Below are 17,202 nucleotides of genomic sequence, written 5' to 3' on the forward strand. Positions count from 1 at the left end.
CATGAATACATCAAATGGATTAATCCACTAATGAGGCTGGAACTCTCATGATCTAATCATTTCCTAAAAACCCATCTCTGAACATGGATGCATTGGGGACAAAGCCTTTAACACAAAAGTCTTTGGGAGTCACTTCATACTCAAACTATAATAACTATATATATAAAATAGCAATAGGAAACCTATTTCAGTAGATATGTACAAATGTCAATAAGCAACTCATTCCTGGACTAAAACAATGGTTCCCAGTCAACACTGTAGGACACCTCCAAGTTGTTTCCCAAAATTTCAAGAATATTGCAGTTCTTTAAATAAAATTGACTTTGGTTTGAAAAAAAGATAAACATATACAATTTGCTATGAATACAATTAAATAAAAAGTCAAAGAAATATAAAAAAAACCCCACAAACTAGAATGTAAAGAACATGGAGAATTATGGCAGGTACCGAATATCCTTCTTGCTTCCTTCCAGGATCATGGTTCTTTCTTTGGGTGTTATGTAGTGATAAAGCCAGGTTTGGCTTCAGGCAGTCACTGCTTTGCTATCCCCTTTCACATAGGTTGAGAGATCCTGCTCAGCAGTAAAAGGTGGTCATTTTCCTGCAAAATGATCCCATAACACAGGGATGGAAGCCATGACTCTCTGCTGCCTTCAACATCCTTGGACTTGACAACATGATTTGCAGCATTATCCTTGTGTGTTCCTACCTCTGAGGACCAGAGACAACTCCTTATCAGCTTATACACGTCTCTGTTTACTTCATAAGGAATGAAAGGGAATATATTTCAACATCTTAAGAATGTATGGTTGGGCATTTGGAGAGTGCTTACTCTAAAAGATGAAAATGGTTTTATCTTCATTAGGAAACTTTGACATTTTTTTTGTCAGGAAGCCAGCCCACAGTCTGTATATGCTCTCCTTGAAGCTTAACTGACAACTGCTCAGGCATAGGAAACCTTTATTGCTGCACTGAGAAGCAAAGTGCTGTATAGTTGAATGCATTAATATTTTAGATTTTGAATAAAACCATAATCTTCCACTGGGGGACTTCTCTATTAGAGAAATTGAAATCTTGGCAACTCCTAGATAAGCCTTTTATCAATAAATTACCTATTTATTAAGATAAAGCAATGAAAGAACTCACTAGAAACTACTTTGATTTGGTACACTCAACTTTTGAATATATATACAAGATATTTTGCTATGCACTTTGCCTGTCTATGTCCTCTGTAAGCAAGAAGCCAATGCATGATATCCTCATTCTTCCAGTATAATTTCCACTCATTCAAGGGCCTATTTGATTGGTATTAGCAGACTGGACATGTGCCAGAGCCAAACTGTCCTTTTTTCTTAAACACAGAACTAACCAGGTTAGTAAGTGAGCAGCATATAGCACCAAACTAGGCCCAGTTCACAGGAAATTTAAAATAGTAAAGAGCTACATCTACTCAGAAATTAGTTTACTGATTAAATGAAAATTTTCCCTTATTAATATTCTGAACTGACATTTTTGCCAAGCTCTTTCTGCCTTATTTTTGTTTTGTTTTGTTTTGTTTGTGCTGCTGAGGATTGAACCCAGGCCTATGTGTGTGTGCAAGGCAAGAACTCTACTGAGTTATATCCCCAGCCCCTCTTTCTGCCTTTTTTAGTGTAGTGTCTTGAGTTGAAACACCAAAGTCCCCACTTTGAAATGCACATATGGTTTAGGAAGTCAGATTGTTATAGAACATTGCCACCCTATCAATAGGACAAAGACAGGAGCTTCTTCAGCTTTTTGCCTGAGATCATTTCTAGAGACTCAACTCTGGGTGTTGGGGTGCAAGGGCTATCTTTTATTTGTGGCAGCATATGATTGTTAATTTCATGTGTCAATCAGCTAAGCAATGATCCCCAGATATTTGGTTGAACAATATTCTAGATGTTTCTGTGAAAATATTTTTTAGATGAGATTAATATTTAAATCAGCAGACCTCAACTAAAGCAGATGACCTTCCATGATATGAGTGGTCCTTGTCTAATCAGCTGAAGATATTTATTAACAAAAAAAAGACTGGCTTTCCTGAAAGAAGGGGAAATTCTTCTAGCAGACAGCTTTTGGACTTAACTGTAACATCAACTTTTCCCTAGGTCTCCATCCTGGCAGCCTACCCTGCAGATTTTGGACTTGACAGCCTCCAAAATCATGTGAGCCAATTTCTATTTGTTTATTTATTTTATTTTAAATATATTTTTTTAGTTGTTGAAAGACCTTTATTTTATTCATTTATCTCTATGCCATGCTGAGAATCAAACCCAGTGCTTCACATATCCAAGGCAAGCGCTCCACCACTCAGCCACAACCCCAGCCCATTTGAGCCAATTTCTTTAAATCTTTCTCCATATCTCCTATTGCTTCTGTTTCCCTAGAAAAGTCCTGACTAATCCATGGGTGATCTTTAATATGTCTTAGGGCCAAATGTATGAGTTCCTTTATTAAAACAATCTGGGATGACAAGGAAGACTTTTGGCCATATGGCTTGGTATCTAAATCTGCCTGGACTTTAGCTGCTGGGGGGCTCCCTGAAAACCCTGCAACTGACCCTCAGAACTATGCCTCTTGGGGGAAAACCTAGGTTCTCTTACACAGAGCTGAGCTGAAGCCCCTTGGCATTTTCTCTCCAGCTAAGATTACACATGGCACACTCCTAGTCTGGCACAACTCAAGGATCTATTCAGAATTTAAACAGCATGTCTGAGTGCCAATATCATACAGGTGGGCCAATTACTTGTTTAAGGTTTAGTGTTTTGCTATACTCTCCCCATTCAAGTCACATAGAGCTGGCCCTGTTCTATTATAGTGCCATTTTCTATAATTTTGGTGCATTTCTGCTCATGGTTTCCCCTGACCCTATCCCAGAGAGAGGAACTGTAAGACAAACTCACAGAGTCACCTGAATAGATACAATATTACATGTAGATGATCTAACTCTGAATGTTGGTAATGCTAATTATTATAATTATAATATTCATATATAGAAAATGCTTACTATGTAGCAGCACTGTTTTATAGATAACCAAACCCTTTAATGCTCACACCAACCTTAAATAACATAGCGCTATTATTATCCTGATTTTAAATGCAAGGAAACTGGACCACACATCCAATAGCACTAAAAATAGCAAATGACCCCAGAGGTTGTTCAGCTGTACTTATTAAAGGGCTTCCTAGTGTGTTCCACTGTTGGTCTTGGGGTTTCCCTCCCTGCCTCCATCCACAGGTGCACACAGCAGCCGCATCCTAAGCCTGCCTTCAAGGACACCACCCTTTAGAACAGAGCAGATGTGGCTTTGCTTCCCACCAGAGAAGACAGCTGTTTTTTTTTTTAAACCAAAGTTCCATGTTGCTTATTTCTTGTAAGTATGGCTTCAACACATGTATGAATTTATAGAGTTATAAGTTCTCAGTGATTGTTATTAAATTCTTAACTGGGAGGGAACAGTCTTCTCTTGCCAGAATACACTGGAGAACTCTTCTTGGATTAAAGGAGCCCTTTCCACACATCTCTCTGGAGAATCTTCCAGTGCTCTGTAACATGTTCCCTCCCTTCAAGTGGAGGTTCACTTCTTTGCTGTGTGTCCTTGTCTCCCTGACATAACAGGAGTCCATGGAGCCCATTATACTCCATGGTAAGATGACTACCCAGGTAATTTTAAAAAAATATTGCCCTCCAGAAAAAAGGCAGCCATTATAACCCAAAGAATCAATTCTTGCTAGAACTGCAAGGTCTGAGTGCTGCTAGACATGGGCAGACAGAGCTGTCACTGTCACGAGGCAGGAGTAGGTGAGAAGGAACTGCAGACTAAGAGATCTGAGACCTGAGGACAGGGCCATAGAGTTAGAAACAGAGGTGGTGGCTCCTGATGCCGACTGGTGCAGACACTGATGAAATAATGGCCAAGTTGTAACCAAGAGAGGAATAGGGCCATAAGTGGATAGCCAGGAAAATGTTGGACGTGGGTTTGGGACTAGGCTGAAAAGACTCAGAATTGAGACTTAGAGACATCACAGTTATTCTTGCCTCAGAAAGCAATGACTTTTCTGAAGTGATAGGTAGATTCCCGTTCTCTGAGGATTGACAGCTCCCATAGTACTGGAGCCAGGGTGTGGGAGCTCTTCATGTTGTGAGTGTTACTCCTGGTAGCATACTCGTGTTCTTTTCTGTACAAGAAATTTAGATGTTCTTGGATCTTAAGAGCTTGTTTGGAGGTTTTAGCAGGAGAGCACAGCTACTAGTCTACCCTTGATGGAAGAACACTCCTCTTCAACCAAGAGTGCAGCGTCAGGAGGGATGCACATGGGGATGTGAGGGGGGAAGGGGATACCGCCTAGCCAGCCAGATCAGCCGGATCAACCCTGGCCATCAATGGTGTGACAGATGTTCCAGCCAGATTACCCTTACATCCTAGATATTCTTGGAACACTGAATTGAACTATGTGAGAAAGAAAAGAAGGGAGAAGAGGAGGACAAGAAAGGGAAGAAGGGGAGGTGCATACCAGTGAATGAGCTGCAGCTGAGGCAAACTTTCTCTGAAATGCATATTTTAATATTTAGTTGTGTATCTGTCTCTAAATATAACATTCCATTTAAGAGAGGAACATGAATCTAATTTATGATTCAGATATTTTAAAAATCTCATTTGTTATTCCTCTCATGCTACAGGAAAGCAAAGTGAACTACATGAATTAAATAATTATATTTCATGTTCTTGAGTGATGTATTTGCCAGTTCTTTTCCTTTTCTTCCAGGTTTTTTTTTTTTTTTTTTTTTTTTTTTTTGGTGAATTACAGATGTCCAGAGTGGCGGGATTTGTAGTTATATATCTGTACATGCACACAATTGAACTATATAATTTGGCCAATATCATTCCTCAATAGTTTTTTTTTGCCCTCCTCTCCTCCCTGTCCCCCTCCCTCTTCCCTTCCTCCTCTCTACTGATCTTCCTTCAAATCTCTCGAGACCCACTCCTCAACCTTTCTTTGTCTTTTTCCTCTCTGGCTTTCACATTTGAGAGAAACTATATAGCCCTTGACCTTCAGAGTTTGGCTTATTTCACTTAATATAATGGTTTCAAGTTCCATCCATTTTCCTGCCAATGACATAATTTCATTCTTTCTCATGATGCAGTAAAACTTTGTTGTGTATGTAAACCACATAGAGTATACCATATATCCATTTATCTATTGATGGTCAACTAGGCTGGTTCCATAGTTTGGCTATTGTGAATTGTGCTAGTATAGCATGGGCCACTATAGTATGATGACTTTAATTCTTTAGGAAAATACTGAGGAGGGATATAACTGGGTCATATGATGATTTCAAGCCTACATTTTTTGAGTTATAAATATGTGCATTTATTTCTGAGATTTCTGTTTTGTTTTATTAATTTACATATGTGTTTTTATGAGCGTATTATGAAATTTCGGTTGCTACAGTTTTTTTTTTCTTTACAGGGGTGGCGTGCATGTCAGATGTCTTTATTTTTTCTTCATGCTTAAATTATATGCTTCTTAAAAAATCAAAATGGAACAGGGGTACATAAAGAAGAAAGTAGCAGTCTCTTATAATTCACATGTAAGAACCCTTAGAATGTAACTGTTTAACAGTGATTTATTGAGCACCTATCACATTCAAATGCAGGCACTATTTTAGAAGGTTCAAATACATCAGTATTTAAACAAAGGTCTTTGTCCTCCCTGGGTTTATGTTCTGCTGTGCTGTATGTCACAGTAGCCACCCTATGCCTAGATTTTTGAGGAACCTTCATATTAATTTCCATAGTGGTTATATTAATTTACTATCCCACCAATAGTGTAAAAGTGTTCCATTTTTTATCCACATTCTGTCCAGTATTTATTATTATGATGTTTGTATTCTTGATGGTTGCCATTATAATTATAATAAGATAAAAATCTGTGTAGTTTTGATTTGCATTTCCCTAATTGCTAATGATGTGGAACATTTTTTAAGTGTCCTTGAGCATTTTTTTTTTATTTTGAACATTATTTTTCATATATTTGTTGGCCATTTTTATTTCTTTTTTTGAGAAATGTCTTTTTAGTTCATTTGTCCATTTGTTAATTGTGTTTTTTTTGTTAGTTTATTTGTCCCAGGAATTGAAACCAAGGAAATCTAACCACTGACCCATAAACCCCAGCCCTTTTTAATATTTTATTTAGAGACAGGGTCTCTCTGAGTTGCTTAGGGCCTCCCTAAATTGCTGAGGCTGGCTTTGAACTCACAGTTATCCTGCCTCAGCCTCCTGAGCTGCTGAGATTATAGACAGGTGTGTACCACCACACCCAGCTTAATTCTTTATATATTCTGGATATTAATTCTCTGTCAGAGATTACCTATCAAAATTTTTTTCTCATTCTGTAAGTGCTCTCTTGACACTCTTGTTTCCTTTGCTTGGCAGAAGCTTTTTAATTTGATACCATCTCATTTATTAACTCTTAGCATTATTTATTAAGTCCTGTTGAAAAAGTCATTGCCTGACAGGTCGGGAGTGTTGACCCTATATTTTTTCTAGGAATTGCATAGTTTCTGGTCTAATTCCTAGGCCTTTGATCCATTTTGAGTTGACTTTTGTGCAGTAAGAGATAAGGATCTAGTCTCATTTGCTTCTATAAGGATAACCAGTTTTCTTGCACCATTTGTTTAAAAGGTCGTCTTTGGCACCTTTGTCAAGGTCCAGATGACTGTAGATGTGTGGGTTTGTCTCTATGTCTTCTGTTCTGTACCACCGGTCTATGTGTCTGTTTCTATGCCAATACCATGAAGTTTTTGTTACTATAGCTCTGTGGTGTACTTTGAAGTCAGATATGGTGACACTTCCAACATTGCATTTTGGGCATAGAATTGCTTTGGTATCCTGGGTATTTTATTCTTCCAAAGGAATTTTAAGACTATTTTTTTCTAATTCTGTGAAGAATGTCATTGCTATTTTGATGGGGCTTGCGCTGAATATGCATATTGCTTTTGGTAGCAGGGCCATTTTCAAGTCTTTCTTAACAGCCTTAGAACAGATTTCGTGAAAACCCCTGAATAAGCACAAAAGGTAGTAGATGTTAGCAGAAGTTAAACTCACCTTCCTAGGCACTGTGGAAAGAAGCCACACTGGTCCACAGATTAGAGGGATACCTATCTAGAGAAAATGACGTTTAAGACTTATAAAAGATGTTATTCCAGCTGGGCACAGTGGCACATACCTATAATCCCAGAGACTTGGGAGGCTGAGGCTAAGTCTGAGATATGTTTAAGAGTAGACTGACAATTTAGAAAGACACTGTCTTAAAATAAAAAAATAAAATAAAAAGGGTTGGGGAGGTAGCTCAGTAGTAGAGTACCCCGGGTTCAATCCTTAGTACTACACACACACAAAAGATATTACCCCGACTCAATCCATGCATAATTATAGCCTTCCCCACTTACTTTGCAGGTTTTTCATTATTCTGTCCCATCCAGAGAAGATACATCTCTTTGGTTGGGTAGCTCTCATCCTCCAGTGTAGCAGCAATTCCTACCTATAAACCTACATAATTAGAGACCTAAAAGAGATCCACATTCCTTCCCCATTTTGTCTCTTTAGAACTCTCATTCATTTTCATTTTCCCTGACACATCCTACATGCTCTTCCTTCCCTTCAAGCTGCTCAGAGCCCAGTTGCAGGACAGCACATTTTCTAGAACTTTCTGGAGACATGGTGCCTCTATCTAAATGCCCTGTGGTCAGAGTTCTGGTAAACAATGAAAGGCGTGTGTGGACTTGTGGGCATATGAAGATTTTGCCCTTCTGCTTCTTGGTGGGAAGCTGGGGAGGCTGGCCCTAGTTCAACCTCCAGCTCTTTCTTTTTATGAAGATAATGATGATCACAGAGTCATATTATTGGCTTCCCTGAGGGCACTTGGAAACAGCCAGCCTGATGCTCTCACGTTCCTTTGCTTTTCATTTGGAAACAACATGTAGGGGCATATAGGCTTGGTCAAGATAATTTGAAAAGAAGAATTTTGGGATTTAATGAAATAATATTTAATAATAATAAAGTTAGCTCAATTGCACTGCATATTGCAACATGCAAAGGACTTTCACATGTACTTGAAACACCGAGCCATCTTTGTGGTTGCACAACTATTAAAGTAGATGTTTTCCTCTGTCTCCATTGAAAGTGTGGCAGGAATAAAATATTTGCCATTGAGTCTTTTGTATAAGCCATCCTATTCCCATGCTTTTCAGCACAGACTAAATCCCACCTTAATCTAGTGCTCCTTTAAACACCTGTACATCTTTTATAACCTATCATTTAAGCTAAAATTAGGATTCACAGTCATAGACTTGTTAATTCCCTTTATAACAAGGTGTGTTGTTATCAATCTGTGCCGATGATCCTTTAGTTTGGGCTTGCAATGCACAGATTCTTAGAGTGAAAGCAAAGCATAGGTGGGCTGGCTTACAGGATGTTATTTTCTCTTTTCTACAACAGCTTATACCTCAACAGTCTCACAAGAAGCTGTGTGATAAAGTTTTGGCATTTGGGAAACATAATTCAACTTTGCAAAATGGTATGGACCAGCAGAGATCTTTCTGAACTAATAAACGAGACAGAAAATAAGCAATATTGAAGGGGAAGGTGTATCCCTGATCTTGAACTGAAAAAATGACTTTCTTTTCCTCCTAATCTTTCAAAATACTGAGATGGGCTGCATGTTACCCCTCAGTGGGCTCCACTGTCAGGAGTCTAGGCCAGTGAAGAGGGACTAAATGTATCTTTTCAATAACAATAACAAAAACACCCTTTTCACTGAGTACTTTACACAAAAGGTATGTTGCACGTGTGTATTTGTGGGCACACATAGATTTCCTAGCTCTGTTTACTGACAACACCTAGAAACAATGATCAATCCAATAGTGATGGACATCCTTAAGGCCTAGATATGGTCTCAAAGTACCATTTCTCACTAAAGGAAACTAGAGAAATGGACATTTCTAGGCTTGAGGTGGGAAATGTACAAGATGTGTTTTGGAACACCTTGTCATACCAGTTAATGAGGAAGTTGTCCAAGCCAACACAACCATGTCACAAACACTCAGAAGTCAACTTGAAGAGGCTTCCAAGTACCAAAGGGGGAAATTTGAGCAAAAAGGATCATAATTGTAATTATTTGAAATCCATCAAATAAGTTGAAATCCATGACTTAATAATGATGGAATCAGCTCTCTATCTGCAGTTCTGTATCTGTGGATTCAATCAACTGTAGATCAAAAATATTTGGAGCTGGGTATGGTGGCATATACCTGTAATCCCAGCTACTGGGGAGGCTAAGTCAGGAGGATCACAAGTTTGAGGCCATCCTATGCAACTTAGTGAGACCCCCATCTGAAAATAAAATTTTAAAAGGGCTGGGGCTGTCACTCAGTGGTAGAGTGTCTAGCATGCTCAAGGCCTTGGGTTCAGTCCCCAGAACCATAATCAAAACAAAACTGCATCTGTACTGAACTTTTTTTTCTTGTTCTTATTCCTTAAACAATTCAGTGTAACAGGTGTTTATATAGCATTTACATTGTTAGGTATCATAAGTAATCTAGAGATGGCAAAGTATCCAGGAGAACATATGTACACGGGTTATGTGCAACTGCTATGCATTTTGAATAAGGGACTTAAGCATCTGTGGATTTTGGTATCCATGGGGGTTCCTGGAATCAATCCCCTCCAGGTACCATGGGATGACTGTAGGTTAAAAATTGGCCTCCTTCAGAGGATGGTGAGAAGCCAATTCATTTTTGTGAAAATTGCTAGATGAAGGGAGAATCAAATATTCTACTTTTCTATGTGAAGGTGCCACTGAGCAATCAAATAGTAGACGAGGGAACCCTGTTTCCCATAAAAGCATTCCAATGGAAGAATAAATAAATGGAAAAGAAGTGAAAGAACTAAAGTCTCACCATCTAGCAACCCTCTTTGAAGGAACATATCCTGGCATTGAGCATCCACAGCTGTTATCATCACAACAAGAGAGACAACCAGACGTTAGTACATGGCTCAGGATGAAAGAACAAATCACCACCTAGAATCTTGCCAAAGATCAAACGGGAGACTGACCAGTTATCTGCATCCAACTCCTATTTGCAGGAAATCTAGAAGACAGAGGAACACGTTGTCTTATACCACAAATGTACAATCAGCAAAGGCCAGATGGCAGGAGGTCTATAGGTGAAATACTCAGATAAGTAGTAAGAAAAAGAAACTGAAGAAGTAGGGAACTGGTATAACACAAGTCATGTTGAAATTTACAAATGGTTAATATTCTGTTGTGGTGTTTAGGGATGAACACTCAGATTTTTTTTTTTTTTTGGTATGGAATTGAACCTAGAGGTGCTTTACTAATGAGCCACATCCCCAACCCTTTTTTATATTCTATTTAGAGACAGGGTCTCACTGAGTTGCTTAGGGCCTGGCTAAGTTGCTGTGAGGCTGGCTTTGAACTTTCCGTCCTCCTGCTTTGGCCTCCTGAGCCACTGGGATTATAGGTGTGTGCCACCACACCCCGCAACACTGAGGTTTTAACCAGGGAGAAAACACCAACAACACAGAATATAAAAGCATAACTAAATCAGGTTACTTTAGAAGTCAGGGTAGTGATTAGCTTTGACAGGAGGAAGCCACATGGACCAGAATAGGACACATGGAAGCCACCTGGACCAGACTTTGATTGTGAGTGGAAAGTTCTCTCTTGGCCTGGTTGGTGGTTGCTCAGGAGTTCACCTTGGAATACCTTACACGTTCCTCAGCCACTTTGTGTGGTTTCTGGAACCCGTGTTTTATTTAATAATGGAAAGATTAAAAGAGAAGAAGAATATAAGAATAGCAGTTTTAAATTTACATTTTTACCAATGCAATAAAACGCTTAGATAGTCAAGAACACTTTGGGTCCAGATACAATATAATGGGATGATAAAGAGCATGAGCTTTGGAACCACCCCACCAAATCACAGCTTGAACATTTTCAGACTGTGTAAACCTGGGCAGGTTACTCAGCCTCTCTGTTGTCTCGCAGTTTTCTCTTCTATGACATGGAGGTTGTTACAGTTCCTACTTCAGAGTGTCTTCATGAGGTTTAAGTGAGATGATGCATGTGAACTTCTAGAATACTGTAGGCATGCTTAGTAAGGGCTCAATATGTGATAGGCACATATTCTTTCTTCTTGTTTGGTTTCCTGTTATTTTCCTCTCACACGGCAGCACTATCTCTGCCTTAAAAGTCCTGGCCAGGGACTTGGGGGCAGGTCCTCCGCTAGTCCTCAACTGGGTCCGTCTCATCCTATTCTTTCTATTTTGCATTTAAAGACACTAAAAGAGGAATCTGACAGGATGGATCAGGAAAGATCCCAACTGGGCAGATTCAACCTGCTTAGTGGCCAGCAAGGAAGGAAAGGGACTTTTTTTATTTGCTACTGGATTCCCAGTTCCTTAAACAGCGCCTGACAGAGGTGATGGACATTGCTGAAAGGAGGAGTGAAAGAACTTACAGAACATGATTTAGAAAGCTCTGGTCCAGGATTTCTGTGGTCCATGGCTTTGGTTTTGCTTCCCTCCAGCCCAGCTGTTTCTCTTCCTTGCTGCCCCATTTCTGTGTTCATGAGTCAATTCGTGTCTATGTATCCCCTGGACAAAATGTATGTATTGCACTCATCCTTCCTCCAGAAAGCCAGACATTGACCCCCACCCATGCCTGTCACCCTGCTTGTCACTTTCCTCAGGAGCTCCCTCCTGCCCAGCCAGTCCCTCTTCTTCCAGTGCCCTTCAAATCCTTGCCCCACACCTGGCTCCTTCCCATCCTGTAGTATCAGGGTGGATACTATAGTATCAGTATCCTTTGGAGCAAAGCCTTTCTGGACCAGCCTCTCATTGGTATGTGTCCCTATACCTTGCTTGTTGAACCCTCCTGTCTTCCTTCAAAGTACTTCCTATGTCTCTTCCTGTGAACAAATGTGATGAATACATGGAGCAGTACTTGGCCACAAATGCCTAGCTGCAAACTGCCAGAGTGGAGGCGTGAGTGTGAGCAGACTTATCCATTGTCTCCATCTTGACTTTCAGGAAGGTGCCATGACTGCTGAGCTTAATAGCTGCTGCTCCTTAGTGGGGTTCCATAAATACTTTCCATAAGTACTTTGCAAATGAATGAATAAACAAATGGATACAATGTGAAGCCTTAAGAATGACCTTCTCATTGAGAAGGGACACCAAGGAGACAGGGAATCCAGGGCAGGGAAGCTCATCAGACTTAAGGAAATAAGCTTTTTATTACCTGAAAGACGTGCCTACAGTGAAAGAGACCACTCCCTGACTTTACTGAAAGGCAGGACTTAGGATCAGGACTGAGCCTGTAGACAAGGATGAGGGCTTCAGGATGGTGAGCAGGATTCCTGGGCCTCACTGGTGTTCAATGGGCAATCCTTGAAATGCTGATCCCCTTGGGCATTTCTGAGGTTTCTGAGAGTGACTGATGCCTCAGTTCCACCAAGGACTCAGCATGGCCCATCCCTGACAGGGTTCATTAGGACTTGGTGTGATCTGTACCTGTAGATAGTATAGCTTAGAAAGGCTTGCCTTTGAGTCTTGGTTTTGCCACTTCCTGTGTGACCTGGGGCAAGTTCTTAACTTTTCTGAGATTTGGCTTCATTGTCTATAAATTGACAATTTTCTACCTTCTTTTGTTATTCTGAAGATGAATCAAGATCATGTGAAGTGCCTCATCTCATATTGCTCAAACCTGACTGTAGTCAGAAAAGTCTTTAGGGAATTTAAACTGTGCTCACACACCTGGGCCCAATTGCTGAAGATTCCAATGAAGCAAAACTGGGTTTTTCCAAAAATCAGGTTTAGGAAAGCTAAAAGATGACAAAGCTCAGGCCTTCCCTGAGCAATGTCATATATGCAAAGCCACAGAAAATGGTAGCTTTTTCATCTACCTCTTCCTCCACTGCCACCACCTCATCTTTTTTCAGGTCCTGCGTGTATGTGTGTCTGAGTGTGTGTGTTTCTTTGTTATTAGGTGCAACATAAGTGGACTCGAGAAGCAGAGCCTTGAAAAACAAGTAAAGGCTAACAGCAGACATGTTGAATATTGAATCCAGTCAAGGGCCAGACGAAGGCTGCAGGAGCTGAGGTCTTGGTGCTAATTAGTCAGCCTCAGATATCTGGAACAGCAAATGTGAAGGTGAGAGAGACAGCCCTGCCAAAGCAAGCTTTGCATGAAATGACACATATACACCTTTCCAGGTTTTCTGTATTTTAAAAATTCACTCTGTGCTTTAAAAAATCACTTTTTACTAAAGCTGGAAGCACTCTTAAACAAAGTATAACCATACAGAATAAGAGTTGTAGAATAATGTAATTTTCTAGTGCAATGGAAATTTACAAAGTGGCTCCTGGGTAAACACTACTGAGACATTTACATTCATTTATTTATTCAAAGTGTTTATGAAGCACTTTTAAATAGGTGTTGGAATATAACAGTGGCAAAAAAATCCCTACCCTCTTGGAGTTTACATTCTAGTGAGAAAAGACAGGGCATAAAAGAATAAACATAATAAGTAAATCATAAAATGTTAGAATAAGATGAAATGCTATTTAAAGGGTTTTTTTGTTTTGGTTTGGTTTGGTTTTTTTTTTTTTTTGCAGCCAGTGCAAGGGCCCTCAGGCATACTGAGTATGTCTGAGGAGCAGCCAAGGCCAGGTTGGTCTCAGTGAAGAGCAGTTGAGGACTAGAGAATGAAGCTAAAGAGAAAATGATTAGATGATGTCAGGTTTTATAGGTCAGTCTGAGACTTTGGCTTTTACATTGAGTAGGACAGAAAGCCTACGGGTGGAAGGGTGGTGAGAAACTGAAGGGATAAGATTTGTAGTATAACAGGATCACTCTGCCTGCAGCTTTGAGCATATATTTTAGGAAGGCAAGGATGCAAGGAGGAGACACATGAGGAGGAGCCTGCAGGGATCCAGGGAGAGTCTCAGTGACGGACTGAGGTGGAGCCAGTGTAGGTGGAAATTCTGCAGGATTGCCTGACAGTTTGAAGTGGGGCATAATAAATAGAGTGGAATTAGAAAAGAACTCCAAGTTTCTTTTGTTATTGTTGTTGCTATTGTTCCTTCTTCTTCTTCTTCTTCTTCTTCTTCTTCTTCTTCTTCTTCTTCTTCTTCTTCTCCTTCTCCTTCTCCTTCTCCTTCTCCTTCTCCTTTTCCCAGAGTGACTTAAAGGACTGAATTACTTTCAAGGTGGGAAGAGCATAGGTGGATCTAGTTTGGGGAGCGATATTAAAGTTTGCTTTTGGTTATCAGAGTTTGATTCCCAAGTGGAGACTTAGGACACACTGGACCAAGGGTCTGGAGTTAGGAGAAGCAGGAGGTGCATATGTGGGACCATAAGCATATAGATGGCTTTATGCCAGAGTCTGTATGAAGTCACCAAGGAGCTGTGGTGCAGATGGGGGAAAAGTGTGAGGACTGAGCTTCAGCCCTCCCCAGGAGGTGGGGGCCACAAGGAGGAGCCAGCAGAGCAGAGCAATGAGGGAGAAGTCAAGGGAGTGTGGTGTCCTAGAATCCGAGGGAAGCTGGTATGGTGGAAAGGTGAGGGAAGGGGTCAGAGGAATGTAGCCAAAGCTGCTGGTGGTTGAGTAAGAGAACTGAGAGGTGACCATCAGATTTAGTACTGGGGAGGCCACTAGTTACCCTAACAAAAGCAGAGGAGTTAAAGCTAATGTGGGGAGGAATTGAAGACAGAATAGAGAAATAGAAAGTAGCTTACAGGGAACTGGGTCAAGAGGTTTTTATATTTTTGTTTTTAGTGGGAGTGATAATAGCATTTTTGTGTGATGATGAGACTAATGCATGAGATGAGGAATTCTTGATGAGAGAGAGAGACAGAGAGACAGAGAGAGAGAACGAGAGAACAAGCGAGCAGAGTTGCTGGAGCAACAACCTTCAATAGGTGGGAGGGGATGAAATCTGCATGCAGTGGAGGCTTGGCATTAGCTGGGCACATTGACAGGAAGCTGTAGGATCAGATTGAGGCAGCACATATGGTTGCTGATGCTGGCTCTAGTTTTCTCTGTGAAATGATAAGCCAGCTCATGTTCAGGAAGGAAGGAGGGGGAGATGACATCAAAAGCCCAGGGAGGGATAAGGCACTGTGTGGACTGCCAGGACAGCGGGAGATCTACCCATTGGGGCGTGGTCATGGTTGCCTGGCAGCAGGAGGAGCTTGTCAATGTTCACCTTGAACACAAAGTGGGATCAGTGAGTGTCATTATGAGTTTGTCCCCAGTCACATGTAGCTGCTCAGAGGCAATCTCAGTTTGCTGGTTTAAGGATTGAGATGTTGCAGGTGACAGAACTGGAGAGGGGTGAGGAAATAGAGATCAGATGCTCAGGGGTCATTGTGGCAATTGACCATTTAAGCAGGCTGTAGAGCGAAGAGGGCAAGGGGCATAGAAAGGTGGTCAGATTAATATAGGGGAAGTCCCAGTGGGAGGAAAGTGGCCAGAGACTGAATAAAAATGAGAATAAGGATGGTGTGGTTGTTCTCCACTAAGCATGGCTGAGCTACATTTTAAAAAATCTCTCTTTGCAGTTAGATGTGTTCAATGACTGATTCTGGCAAAAGGAATGTGGTGGAAGAGATGTGCCCAGTTTCTAGGCCTGGCACATAAGAAGTCCCCTCATGCAATCATATCTCCTCCCTCCTTTCTGTCTTCCAGTGGAGTGCAGAGAATCCAGCCAAGAACTGTGAGACCAGGGAATGGCCACACCTCGGGCCAGAAGGAGCCTGTCCCCCTGCACCATCACATGGAATCTCTCCACCCAACCCAACAGTGTGATGTAGCACAAAACAATGAAATACATTTAGAACGTGCTTATTTAGTCAGATTTATAATATTTTTTAAAAAATATTCTCCCTCTACCAAATTGGAGATGCTGAAATTATTGTTCTGGGAGGGTGTATCCTTGGTAGTGGGTGGTTGCTTTGTCACTAAATAATATGGAATGCATCACAGTGCTCCTCAAACTTGAAAGTCCCTGAGAGTCACCTGGGGATCTGGTTAAAATGCAGATGTTGATTTAGTAAGCGGCCATGACCCTGTTTTCCTAAGGAGTCCTGGTGATACCCATGCTGCTGGCCCATGAACCACTGGGTGAGAATCTCCTCCAAGATTGTTGGAGGAGAGAAGTTTGTGTGACCAAGAGGACAGGTTGTTGGAGCCCTGTATTGAAATGTATTGAAATCAACAAGAATAGAGAAAGTAGTATAGGGGAGAACAAATGAGCCAGGAACTGAAATAATCAAACAATGAACTGGGAGTAGAGAATAGCAACAAGGAGAGGTAATGGGTGGAAGGAAGTGCAGAGGACTGTTAACCAGGGAGGAGAGTAAATGGTATGGAAACAGTGTTTGGGGGCAAGGGCAAAATCATTCAGCCTCCAGGCCCAAGGGTTGGAAGAATGAGGGAAAAGCATCACTGGTGCAGAACGGGGTTGCCTAGGCAGTGGTGTCTCAGGGATCCAGGGGAAGGGAAGGTTCAGGACGGAGAGAAGGGACTTGGCTAGAGGATTGTGAAGCGAAAGGGCACATGGAGGGGTCTTGAAATGGGAAGATGGAGACAGAATGAGGGATGTGTGAATGGGGGGCAGAGAGTGGGAGGAGAAGGGTGATCTGAGAGTCTGGACTTCCTATGGCCACAGACACAGACAGGGATAAAAAAGCAAGATGCAGTTAGTCCTCAGGAACCGAGGGCAGAGGGTGGTAATGAGGGGCAGGGAGTGGTGTGTGCATGGGACTGTCTCGACTCCTGATGGTGGAGACAGGGAGGTCTGGGTAAGCGTGAATGGCATTTGTCCTGCTCCAGGGTTCTTCTTGAACTCAGGCTCCTTTTTAGCTCCTGTGGATACAAGAAAGAATGCCTGCTAGGCGTCAGGTCTAATAGTTGGGATTAAGACGGTGTCACATTCTCAGGAAGCTCAGTTTATCCATGGAGGAAAAGCATACTTCTACATATAATATGCCTATTATAATATGCAGTCTTCATTTAAAAGTTTGCTCTGTGTTCATTATAGAAAGCCGAGTCTGTGCTCTTGGCATTCTTTGCATGACTGGGTGGCTGTG

At 41.2% G+C, this 17,202-nt stretch overlaps 1 long non-coding RNA gene across 1 annotated transcript; it reads left to right on the forward strand.

Annotated features, from left to right (window-relative positions):
* The first annotated feature begins 2,048 nt into the window (after positions 1 to 2,048).
* LOC124104220 (uncharacterized) lies at positions 2,049 to 16,693 on the forward strand. Its single transcript, XR_006855381.2, has 3 exons — positions 2,049 to 2,186; positions 13,096 to 13,260; positions 15,800 to 16,693. It is a non-coding gene; the product is annotated as an uncharacterized LOC124104220 (long non-coding RNA).
* The last annotated feature ends 509 nt before the right edge of the window (positions 16,694 to 17,202 follow it).

This window comes from Marmota monax, unplaced genomic scaffold, assembly GCF_021218885.2.
Source record: "Marmota monax isolate L192 unplaced genomic scaffold, Marmota_monax_Labrador192_F-V1.1 WCK01_AAM20220418_F8-fsc00001, whole genome shotgun sequence".
NCBI classification, from domain to species: Eukaryota; Metazoa; Chordata; class Mammalia; order Rodentia; family Sciuridae; genus Marmota; species Marmota monax.